The 12,938-nt window shown below is 35.3% G+C and overlaps 1 protein-coding gene and 1 non-coding gene across 2 annotated transcripts in view; both read right to left on the bottom strand.

Moving 5' to 3' along the window:
* The window catches only part of LOC106131611 (tRNA (adenine(58)-N(1))-methyltransferase catalytic subunit TRMT61A), a 75,194-nt gene that overhangs the window by 7,564 nt on the left and 54,692 nt on the right, over positions 1–12,938 (bottom strand). The gene's annotated exons all lie outside the window — the stretch shown is intronic.
* Positions 3,264–3,402, bottom strand: LOC132903009 (U4 spliceosomal RNA). Its single transcript, XR_009657298.1, has one exon. It is a non-coding gene; the product is annotated as a U4 spliceosomal RNA (small nuclear RNA).

Here is a 12,938-nt window from a genome sequence, read left to right as displayed (position 1 = left end):
ATGGGCCTAAGAGTTTAAAGAAAGAATAGTCGATTATTTTGTTTTTTTATGATTTAGCGGACTAAAGCATGAAAAAAAACAAAAGAATTGAGAAAATCGCTAAATAACACATCAATGGTATATACGCACAGTTCCTTTGCGTCGACTCGCGGCGGGAGGCACCATACTCGATTACGTAACGATTAAACTCGAGTTAAATCGTAAATCAACTCGATTACCACGCCATCTGTCAATAATGGGGGCACATGAATCAGGAGCGGCGTATCTTTATACTGTAATGTACTTTTAGCGGGATTATAATGAGTGTTTATGTATCAATGTTGTTTATGGATTTGATATTTATTAAGGAGTTAGTAATAAGATCAGGATTTATTGGATTTTTTTTTAAAGATAATTATTTATTGCTTCGAAAAATAAGAATTATACAAATTCAGTATATATTACATAAGTGTACTTTAGAATTACAATCACTATGATTTATTTCCACTAAGCTTTTTTAAGATATCACACACCAATTCATGTGTAATTAATATCTGATAAACCTAAACATTTTACAAGGGTAACGTTCATGTAACATTTTTATTTGTTATAAGTAAATATATATTTTTTAAAGAATGGCTTCCTTAGACAAAAAATAATAATAAAGAGACAGTGGTTTTTTTACGTGTAACTTACAAATTTAATCACAACTGGTCCAAATACATAATATTCGGCGCATCTCGTAATTTGAATTTCTTTTTAAAACGTTACGATATTTTTCATGCCGCATTTGTATTTCCGAGTAAGGCGACATTCCGCGCGTGTCACAGCTACCGTCGCCATCTTTTTTTTCTTTTTTTTTACCCGCCTCGGCCGATACTTCGCGAGCCGTGTAATAACGTGTTGATATCTCTGACAGATTGACATTTTATGCTTCTTTTTTGGACCGTGGCAAATAAATGATACCATGTTGTGCTAATTGCCGACGATTTTGCAACCCATTACCTATGTAAATAATTAATAAAAACAAAATAATATTGCAATAGTTTTATATAGGATGTAACGTACACGTACACATATACATATAATATTTCCTTGGAGGGCAAGGTGTCGTCGATTTTCGTCGAGCTTTTAAAGGTAAAAATTAGATTAAATAGACGCCATGTTGCCATGCTATCATTTTTTACAAAATTAATACTATCATTAACAAAAGTGCCAACAATGTCCGTGCAACTTCAAAATAAAGCAATGCGATTAAATTTATTGAAAATATTTAAAACGAACCATCTCCGGTTACCGTCGTAAGTGGCGCCGATAAATGTGGTTAAGTAACATTTGATCGATTGGGTTTCGCAATATTTAAATGTCCACTTATACTCGCATCCGAAATATTTAAACGTTTCATTAGGGTCATCGATTAATTTAAATTTACTAGACAATTACTATAGTTATTAAGAATTAAAAAAACATAACGTTATCTTTGGAACTAAAAACAACTAAATACAATTTTGAATCGATATATTTGGAACATCGCAGAAGGACGTTTTTACATAGGCTCTATACAAATGGCCTATGAATTTGAACGGCGGCCATTTTGGCCAACCCTCATTCATGACGTAACCTCGTCAAATCCACGCCGACAAGATCGATTTTAAACTGTAATTAATTATTATAATTAGATGTTGCTATCGAAAATTTCCCCTTGATCTTAGACCGGGATGTGATAACATCTATTGTACACACAAAGCACGGTCCCAGATTAGGATTAGTTCAAAGAGTATAAAAAGATGTAGAAGATTATTGTAATAATTATCTTTCAAATATCGTGTAAAATACGTAGGTGTAGAAGATTAATGTGATAATTTTCTTTCAATTCAACTGATTTCTCAATTTTTATTTTACGTTTTATTTTACACTCCACATGTGGAATGACCATGGTCATGACCTGAGAAGTGTAGTTCCCTCGATTTCCTCACACCATCATAAATTGTGAGATCATGAAAAGACCACTTTGAGAGTAGGTCTAAAGCCCAAATAAAAAGATTATTAAAATTGGTTAAGTATTTAGCGCGTAAACAATCTTCGTAAACTTTGTTAAAATAAAGTAAAGTCAAATTGAAACCACCCTTTTTGATGTAAGTTGAACGTTGCAGTGTGATGTTATATAGCCTAAAGCCTTCTTCGATAAATGGTCTATTCAACACAAAAATAATTTTTCAATTCGAATAAGTAGTTCCTGAGACAAGTGCGTTCAAACAAACAAACTCTTCAGCTTTATAATTTTAAAAAAGATATGGTGAAATATTTTCGTGTACAATCCCGGTACTTGTCTGAGAGACGGTACTACAGCTTAGATTAAAATGCCGATCACTTATAACTTCTGTATTTAATATCGATTATTCTTTGCCAATCGGAATATTATCGCTAAACGAGCGTCCATTGAAACGGCACGTGTGGACGAATGGACCCCCCGTGAATCGATAATACGATTATACGCAATCGTTCGATTATCGACTGAATCGATTCGTAATACGGTCGCGCTTTCACTCAGTGTGAATGTCAATCGATTTAAAATGTGGATCGATATGTAAGATGCAAATTTAATCCCTTTCAGGCTATTAGCCATTTGTCGGCCATTATGTTTTAATGTTATTAAATAATATCAAAGGCGAATTATCTTAAAATATAATAAGGAAGTTCAGAATTGATGCTCAAGTTTATTCATTATTTTAAGATTCTTGTTTTAGGTGGTGGTGGTATCATCATCATCTCGTGGCTCTCGATTTATATAACTATTGGAACTGACTAGCCCGCAAGCGAAAACAACGTGAGTATGTATTTATTTAACTAACTACGGAACAACAATATCACTACGAATATAAATTAAACAATTCACAGAATTTACAAAACGACAACATAACTCATTGTTAGATGTTTAAAGAGCCTCTGTTCTTGACGTGACAAAAATGTAAATATAAATTAATTTAAGTAGATTTATAATTAGTCATATTTATTTTCATTTATATTTTATTTTATTTCATTGTGTTAGGTCAGTAAAAATACAAATAAATATAGTCAAAAATATTCATATTCGTAATTATAAAACGATATTTGTTAAAATATACATGTTACAACAGTTTCTGATGCAAATTCATTTAATTAAGTAATTCATAGGAAAAAAAATAATCCAAGTGTAAAAAATTAAATCCAACTTATTTCAACTTAAGTCATAAGAATGAAATTGCAATTCAATTTCATCTAAATGTTTTCTTTTCAATTATCAGGCCATTACAGCCGTTCAAAAATTGCCATAGCGGACGGTATTTCACGTCCACAAGGCGGGGTATTGGTAAAGTTTTCAACTAGCAATAATCGCACCTCGGATTAACCTCATTGGTTACGATATTGCCTCTGCGCAAAGTTAACCCTACACTGATTCACTCAGCTACTTAACATTCTGCATGAGAAAAACCATAGCGCGTTTCAATTTGGTAGTGGCGCCATCTATTAGTAATATGTCGAAACTCGTCGCAGTTTTGGAAAATTAGTTTTTGCAACCAAAGTTAATATTTCTTTGAATATTTTTGGCTTTAAGAATAAAATAAATATTTTTTGAAATATTAGATATAAATAAATAAATAAATATATATGGGAAAATGACGCAAAGAAGCGTTTAGATGTTATTTCTTGTTTCTGTATCGGCTTTGAAAGAAAAAGACTTTACCGTACAATTTAAGTATATTGTATAGGATTTTGCCATGTAAATTAAGAAATATATTACTAAGATATTCTGTTTTTATCTTACCCTTTAGGCGCACTAAAGAATTACGACTATTTGGATGAAAAAAGTGTGCAGTAAAAGTATTAGTAACTTTTATTAACTTTTAGATGACCATTAAATGCGTTACTTTATTTTGCTCTACTTTTTAGTATTGTTTTAAAAATTTGGATAATATTTTCTTAGTTTTTAGCCGACAGCGTCAAAAGAGGTTTAATTTTTATAGATAAAGAAACATTTAAAAATAATTTGAGATTGTCTGCATTGTGATTTAGAGACTTTGATTATCAATCTATTTTAGGAAACAAAAGTACATAGCTACATCACTAATTTATGTTGATGAAGGATTTTTTTGAAAATATTGATTGATATATAGATTGACATAGTCAAAATTGCAATTAAGACTTTCCATACAATCATATAATCACGTCTATATCCCTTGCGGGGTAGATAGAGCAAACAGCCTTGAAAAGGTCAATAGGCCACGTTCAGCTGTTTGGTTTAACGATAAAATTGAGATTAGTGTATGAATCAGTGCGCAGTTAAATTAAATTTAAACCCTTCCAGGGTATCAAGTCTGTTTTAAAAATATTTTTAATTTAATCCACTACATATTTTGGAAAATCCTATCATAATGCATGCACCTGGACATTAGACCACATAAAGAACCTAAAATAACATTCCAAATCCCAGCGACTCTGGCCGGGCATGGCAGGCAATCAGTCAGCGTCTGCTATAGTATATGTATAGATTTGTCAATTAACGGGCGACACGGAGTCTAACGGCCGGGTAAAATAGTTGCACGTAAAGTTTTCTCAGGTTGTGCCCGTGAATGGGCGGCCGCCGTCACGACCGGGCGTTCGGCCGATTTTTTGTCGCGCGTGACTCTTGACTTCCGACTTTCGGGGTCGGGCGGCTGTGGGGTTGTCCATTGCTCATTTTTAGTTAGTTTACATTTTATCCAACTTTTACACGTCCATAATTTTTTAAATATATGGGAAAGTGTGTTTGTTTTTGTGGCCTTTTGTGGTTTAGGTATTCACTGACCAAAAATTTTCGTACTCCTTACATAAATGGGAATAGTCTTTATTTTTTGGCATTTTTACGGTTATTAGGGTATTTACTGACCAAACATTTCTTCATATTTTGTACACACATAGTAAAAGTATTTACACTGATAATTTCAAACGCATATATAAAGTTAGCCAAGGGAGAGGCTTATAAACTTTTTATTTTTTCTACGGGCCATAAGTTTACCAGCAACATATTACTATCTGCTAATATTTTTATCATCAGTAAGCTATCCAGCTAAAAGAAACCATCATGTTTATAAGCTACGTATACTTAGATCGTAATGGCTAAGAACGTGATATACGTATGCATGTATAATGGTGAGAATTTATATGGCTGTCGTCGGCAACGTAAATTTATCAGGTTAACATTAATTGCAACTGAACATATTAATCGGCATAATTAAAATGTCATATTGTACTTATAATATGGGAATAACATGTCGTCACGTTGCATCGCTATGGTCTACTTCTATTTCATATTATTCCGAATTCTTTGATTCGACAAATGGAGAACGCCGTGACTTCGGTCAGGAGCGGCGTCGTGACCCGACGCGGTCCACCGGCCGACATCCCATCTTTTGATAACCCCTCAATGAATTGACAATAACTTAATAAGAAGGTAACGAGTGTTAGAAGTGAGATGGAGTTTCATTACGGCGGGTTCCGTGAATTGTTTAAACATAATTTTTGTGCTGAATCACTATTTTTCAATTCTGCGTTGCATTCTGGCCACAATGCTTCGAAGCCTGGGGTCCACTTTGTCTATTCTGCAGAGTCCTCTTTTTTAATATTGAGTAAAATAAACAGTAACCTTTTTTTCATGTTTATTCATATAATCACATACCCATAGCGGGGTAGACAGAGCCAGCAGACTTGAAAGACTGGCTACATTTAGATGTTAGGCTTATTGATAGAATTTAGATTTAAATATTGACAGGTTGCTAGCCTAAAAGAAGAATCCCAAGTGTATAACCGTTTGTTTATATCATATTTTGTGATTAATTTTTACTCGAACGTAAGCAATTGGTTGGGTAAGAATTCCAATCAACATTTGCATTAAGAGAGATACTAAGACTGACTAAATCTAAAGTAATCATCATGTCAGACGATTATTCCAGAAACGAATTATCAGATTTCTCAAGATTAGAAAAAAGCTATTTTAAGCTTCTAATATTAGAGCCAACGAGTAAAGTTTTCACGTAGATATAAGGAACTCCAAAACCAATGAAAAACGATCGAACCCTTTCGAACCAGCGTAGAAGCTTCACCTCATTGTTTCCATGTTTAACCATGCAATCACGAAGCGATTCCAACTAAACCCTATTGTAGGATTTGTGTACGGTTTTTTGGAAAGTTACGAGAAATTGTGTGAACTATGATTTTCCGCGAATTCTCATTGTGTTTGGCCATATCATCTTGAATATTGAATAGATAATGCAGCCTGTCGAGCTTACAAAAGATTGTTATAAAAATGGTTAGTCAAATCTCTTAGGTATCGTAGCTGATTAACACTTAAAACTCCGTCGACGGCACCGGAACAGCTGTGTGTGATTCAATCCATAGATAATAAAAGCAATGATATTTTTTGACTCTGCATCCCGACCTCGACCACCGACCACACATCAGTGTCGCATAATCTTATCAACATGAAGAACTCATGTTAGTCACATCGTGTGCTGCTTTGTTTTTGAGACTAAGGAGACGACTAAGGAGAAACTTTGTACAAGGGCACTTATTTCTAAAGAAGTTTTCTTCCAGTAACCCCACGACTGTTTCATACTTATATTGTTCCTTTTTCTGAACAATAAGGGTGCAAAATGTCACATTTGTTATAGGAATTGAGAGAGTTTGTCTTCGAACCCTGAACTCCGAAGCAAATCTGACCTCAAGAAATCACTTAAACCATCAACAGATGGCGCAATCGTACACGTGCGATTCGAATCTATCCTTCAAGGCTCAATTAATCTACTCAGAGACAATAGTTGTTAAATGAACTCAATATAGTTGGGCAATGTGAATAATAGTTTAATCTTAAGTGTGTAGCATTACTCTTGTTTCTTTTGACCTCGTTAATGCGATCAATATTGAACTATTATGGCACTCGACGAATCATAAAAGGCGAAGCGGCATTGGTGCTACATCAAAGAATATTTCAGGTTGCATTTTACATTCTTCATATGATTATAATTTTTGTATATGTGCTTAGTTAACCCTACTGTCATTCATCCTCTCAACATGACCAAACTATCTAAGCATTCCGTTTACCATTCCTATTTCTTTCATACAAATTAAAGACTTAGTTGTACTTATATTATGCAAAAAAAATAATAATAATTTGAATAAAATATTTAAATTCTAATTTTTATTCTTAAACGCTGTTCCTTGTCTTATTACTCAATTTTGCATCCACTAAACTCTATAACGCTCTCATTTATACCAAGTTGCTTTCTTACCTCTTCTGTTACACAAAATTTTACTCTCAAATACTAGTGCTGGGACTAATACCTGCCAAGACAAATTCTGCCCATGTATCTTAAGTGATTCTGGAGTAGAACAATTGGAAAATATCTGAAAACAACCCGCCTTGTGGATTTTCGTTGCACTAGTTTTGTTAATGCTGTTTTTCTTTCACACTTTTAACCTAAGGGGTCCATATCTTTCTATGGATGTCGTAAAATGCGACTAAGGGATAGGCTTAAACCTAACTCTATAACTTAAATTTGGGATTCCTCTTGTAGGCGATAGACTAGCCACCTGTCACTATTTGAATCTCAATTCCATCATAAAGCCATGCGGCTGAACGTGGGCTTTCACTCTTTTCAAGACTGTTGGCTCTGTCAACCCCGCAAGGGATATGAGCGTCCATATATGTATGTATGTACCATACTTGTCAGTTTGGTAATCAAGACAACACGAAATAAAAAAAGCTTTAGAACATAAATTAAGAAATCACTAAATAAGACAATGCGAACCGTCATTGAATAACTAAACAAAGGCATCACTGTATCTTAATTCATATCTTAAATGAGAGAGGATATAAATTTGCATGTGCACAGCATAAAGGTAACCCTTATGCAACGTTACACGTATACCCTGTCAAAACTACACATTTCAATTACAGATAGGAGCTTTATCCGCCTGATAGTCCAGAGATATGGTATGGGGTACAAGTAAGAGGCAGTTGGCGATAAATAAAGCGGCGTGTTTCCGGCTGTTGCAGTTGTTTTTTTTACGGAATATGGTCCTTTTTTGGTTCCAATAATACTTAGTGGTAAGTGTATAGTGGAAAGAAAGATAAATGGAAAAAGAGGAAGAGGAAGACCGGTGGCCGAATTGTTAAGGTGCGTAATTAAAACGCGTGATGCGTATTGAGGAACAGGTTCAAATTCGACTTCGGCAATGTAAACCAATTACACTTTCTTGAGTTAAATTTGTTTTATTACTCACCGGTGCTCTTAAATTAAGGAAAACATTGTCAAGAAACTGGCATATTCGCCTGATTTCAATTGGATATGTAACCATGATCTGATATGGGATAGGTTCCCCTGCAAAGGTTGCCGAGGACCCAATTTAGGAACATGATCATAGGGGCAAGGGGTACTCTAGGTTCTTCTCCAGAGAGGTGGACAAAACTAAAAAAGGATAAGAATGCTTAGCCCCAATGACAAGGGCTCTAAAATGTAGAAAGATAATAAGTATTCACTTAGACAGGGATAGAAAAGCAGATAACAGAAAAAAAATTGGACTTCGCGTAGGTAAATGTACATTATTCAACGACCCAGAGAAACTTTTAGGATTGTCTGATCAATAAACAAACTATTGACAGATCAACTTTACTAAAAATACTGGCTTAGCCCAGCGGCATATCTGACTGGCGCGATAACCCTCAGGTTATCAGGCTTCGGAGGCCGCATCTCGTTTAACTTGGACCACCCCCTAATCCAAGAGACAATGGGTACCAAGCGGTTACTAGATCGGGGTCACGGCGGGTCACGACTGGCGTGTTTTGGGGTCATAAGCTACTATGCTTGCGAGATATTCGTGGTACTCTTGTGGGGTGGCTAAAAGCTGTTGATAAGTTACGTAAGTTGGATAAGATACCATAGATTAATTATGTGAAAGGTGTAACATGGCTTTAGACTTCGCATCATGGACTGGCATGGCTGTAAATATGGTATCAAGTAATGGTCGTGACTTGCGTTTGTTTCATACTAAAAATATGGACATTTTCATTTATGGCAATATTTGTGTGAATGGTAACCCATTTTCTAACGAATTTGAAAAACCGAATATATTACTGAACGCGGGAGAATTTTGATGTCAAGTGGTATAGAGATCTTTTTATGTCAAGTGGTAGGGCAGTGGGCAGGAAAGACAAACGTTATGCAAACCTAGAAAAGCAATGTAAAGCGGCGGAATGTTTAAACTTCGACAAATAATTTCAAATTTAAATGTAAAACTCATAACTCGCTTTAGTGGATTCAAGTTTGGATACAGACAGCTGAAAATGCAACCGGCATATAATTTTGATGAGAAAGAAAGATTAGACGGTAGGAAGACAGGATTAAATTTGTTACAAGCTAAGTAGAATATATAATCAAAAATCATTTAGGCTGCAATGTATTTCTTCTGGTACCAGCAGACATATATAATCAACAGCAACAGGTGTACATAGAGAAAACTGAAATCCAAAATATGCAATATCGTGCAGATGAACAAATGCCAAAAAAAGTGCATTGGAAATTTAGAATTTAATTGCCCTTTACGAATTGAAATGTTGCCAATTAGCTAATAAACTTACAGCCACTTCTCATTACTATAATGTCATACTGTCGTGACACCAGGATATGTATACATGTTCCATGACCATTGTTCGGCCGCTATCAATCACAATTACGGATGTATTACAATTAATTAATGCAGGTTCAAGGTTTATTGCATTCCTAAACTGGCTGGTTAGGCTAGTGTGGTCCCTTTCATTTTCTTCGATTTTGGGAAGAAAAGTCCTGTCTGATTTGTTACTTTATATATGTAGCACTCTGTAGTTAACTTACTTATGTGCTACGTGTGGTTCCCGGCATAAAAAAAAAGAATAGGTCCACTCCATCTCGTTTCCATGGATGTCGTAAAAGGTGACTAAGAGATAGGCTTATAAACTTGGGATTCTTTTTTAAGGCGATTAGCTAGCAACCTGTCACTATTTGAATCTCAATTCTATCATTAAGCCAAACAGCTGGACGTGGCCCATCAGTTTTTTCAAGACTGTTGGCTCTGTCTACCCTGCAAGGGATATAGACGTGATTATATGTATGTATTTATATGAAGTTTAGGAGCGATTGCCTCAATTCGTGATAGAGAATGAAATTATGTTTAATTTTTGTTGCTCAATTTGCTATCATACATATGGCTGTAATAGAAATCACACCACTAGAAAAACAAAACGTTATATTGGTTCGTTGGTTGGTCGTTATGACGTGTCTGTGACGTCGAATATTGCAACGACTCTCATTGCTTTGTATGCACAGCTCAGGGGTTAAACCAACTCATACAAGCACAAAATTTATATCCAAAGCCAAGCCTACAAATTCAACAAAACACTAGACTTAGGACAACGTCGCTTGCAAAACAATTCGGTCTTTTATTTACGAGTACACGTCAAACCTCTCTGGATAAAGTCGTCAGTCGCTTGTAGTTCAGCGGACACCAATATATTTCCCCTGGCAGTGTATTCCCACGAAACCGTATCAAGATTGGGCCGGTCGGAGCGCCCGAACGAACGGCGACACTAAGAAATGCTTTATTTTCGCTCTCGGTTTGTGTCGCGACATTTTGTTACGCTTTGTACCCTGTCACTCTGGTCTATGCATGTACGATGTAGCCATGGGATTTATTGTCCCACGTACCGAGGTCGGTTCGAGATATTTCTTGTGTTAAATGGAGTAATGAAATATTATGAATACTGTTTTGAAATTTGTTCAGAATCTATAATTAAGTATTAAAGATTAAATAGACTGACTGATCTACTACTAATTATTGTCGTAGAAAGCCAACATTTCGGAGGATAAATTCCTGTGCTCACAAAGGGAAAATTGTGTATTGATCACTGATTCTGATTCTTGGTCATCATGTGGTAACATAAAGATTATTTTAAATACTGAAGAATAAGATTAATAACATCACATTTAAATTTCAACCCATAAACAGTATACTAAAATACAATAACTGTAATGCGCTCATTTCATTCAGTTGTTAATAAGACTATAAATAACAATCAAGTGCCAAGAATCAAAGAACTTATCCTGAATAATATGCGAGATTTCTCATAGTTTCACATAGTGAGTGGGAAACCATCACTTGGACGGATCACGTATCATTGCCCAACTATAACACGGTTTTGCGTTCGCGCATCGTGCCATAATTCATTTAGGTGGCGTTCCTGTAAATCTGATTGGTAAATTGAACCGCTCACTAGTATACGGATGCAGTGATGCACGAATTGTACTGGATGATAGTGTTGTAATGGTTAAAGTATCGATAGACTTTATGACGGACTATGAAATCGATGGTCCTAGCGAAGTCGTAATTATTAAAAACAGTTTCAGTGATATATTCATATCTATAGCGTTGTTCTGGATATTTTTGTGCTTTTATTGCTCGTGAAAAATAACAATCCCTTAGTCTCAAAAGTTAGAAAATAAAGGACAATTTAATCGATAATAATACAATTCCTCGGGAGTATTGTTTTGTTATGATCGATATTCTACTAAAGGAAACACTATGGATATTGTGACGAAATTATTTATTGAGCGGTGTTTTCGACATGACACATTTTGGATAAAATAACATCAGGAGCGGTCTTCGTGAGGTATTAATGAAGGCTTCATTTGACTATGGGAGCACAGTTGTTTACAACAAAGTTGTGACAGGATGAAAATGTACAGCGATGCTTTTACGGCGATGGTAAATATCGAGAGGAAGCCTGCATATTCATACAAATATGATTCAATATGGATTTGTTCCTCTCCATAGGTTGTGGAAGTCAGATGGGAGTCCTTTTGTGTTAAAAGAAAAAGAAAGGTGCACCCCGGGCTCTTCTCCAGAGAGATAAGGACGCTATGGGGACTAACCCCAAAAAGGTGAAAAATGCTGCAATGCAATTTGTTACTGCTTTTGCATTGACTTTGGAAACGGCAGTTGAATAAGTTTTAAGTAATTTATTGAACTTCAACCAATGTTGTGATACCAAAAGTATTAATACAATTATTAAGTGCTGTTTGAAATGTTAAATATTTTTTTTTTGAAGATTATTGTTAAGATTCAAGATATCAGAAAAATAACGAAAAGAAATCTTAAAACTGTTAAGATAGCATGGATCTTCCCATCAGAATATCATGACGTAACAGATACAGCCCATTTTGCGCGAATATTATAAATGAGACACGTCTGTTGGTTCGGCGTCACGTTTCCGCCATTAAACCTACTTTAACAATAATTATTCTATAATCCAGCCATTAAACACATAGACGTGCGAAGTCACAACTAAGGGCTTATTCATGTACCGCTTTCGAAGGCCTTGTTCTCTTGAATAGTTATTAAAGGCACGTGTGTTTTTAAACTTGTGTCTTATTAAATAGAATTAAAATATTTTTGGAAGGTTTCCTGTTTTTAAGATTAAAAAGCTAAGGTTGGCTTTAGCCAAGTTAAAATTCACAGTATTTTCTAGAGATTTCTTCTTTGGTTTTGCTAATTATATTTCTGTGGTGAGCAGTGGACATTTGCTGAGCACATTGCCCAGATGGAGTCGAACTGATGGACCAGGAAACATCTTGAATGGAGTCCCAGGTTTAACGAGAAAGAGGCCGACCACTTCCAACTATGATTTCATTATCATCATCATTGACTGTAGCAATCATGTTACTTTGATATTTTCACTGTCTAGGTCTCACAGCCAGCTGTCTACGGCTGGTGTCAGTTCGTGCACTTTCGTTATACCACTAGAGAAACAGCGAAATGGGTTTATCTCATGAGAGAGGGTCGGTCTCACTCTGTCGTCTAAATCTTCATTTATGCCTTTGTACCATCTCCATCTCTTTCATGCTGTTTTTTAT

This window comes from Amyelois transitella, chromosome 20 (genome assembly GCF_032362555.1).
Source record: "Amyelois transitella isolate CPQ chromosome 20, ilAmyTran1.1, whole genome shotgun sequence".
Lineage (NCBI taxonomy): Eukaryota > Metazoa > Arthropoda > Insecta > Lepidoptera > Pyralidae > Amyelois > Amyelois transitella.
This window is presented reverse-complemented; position numbering and strand designations above follow the sequence as displayed.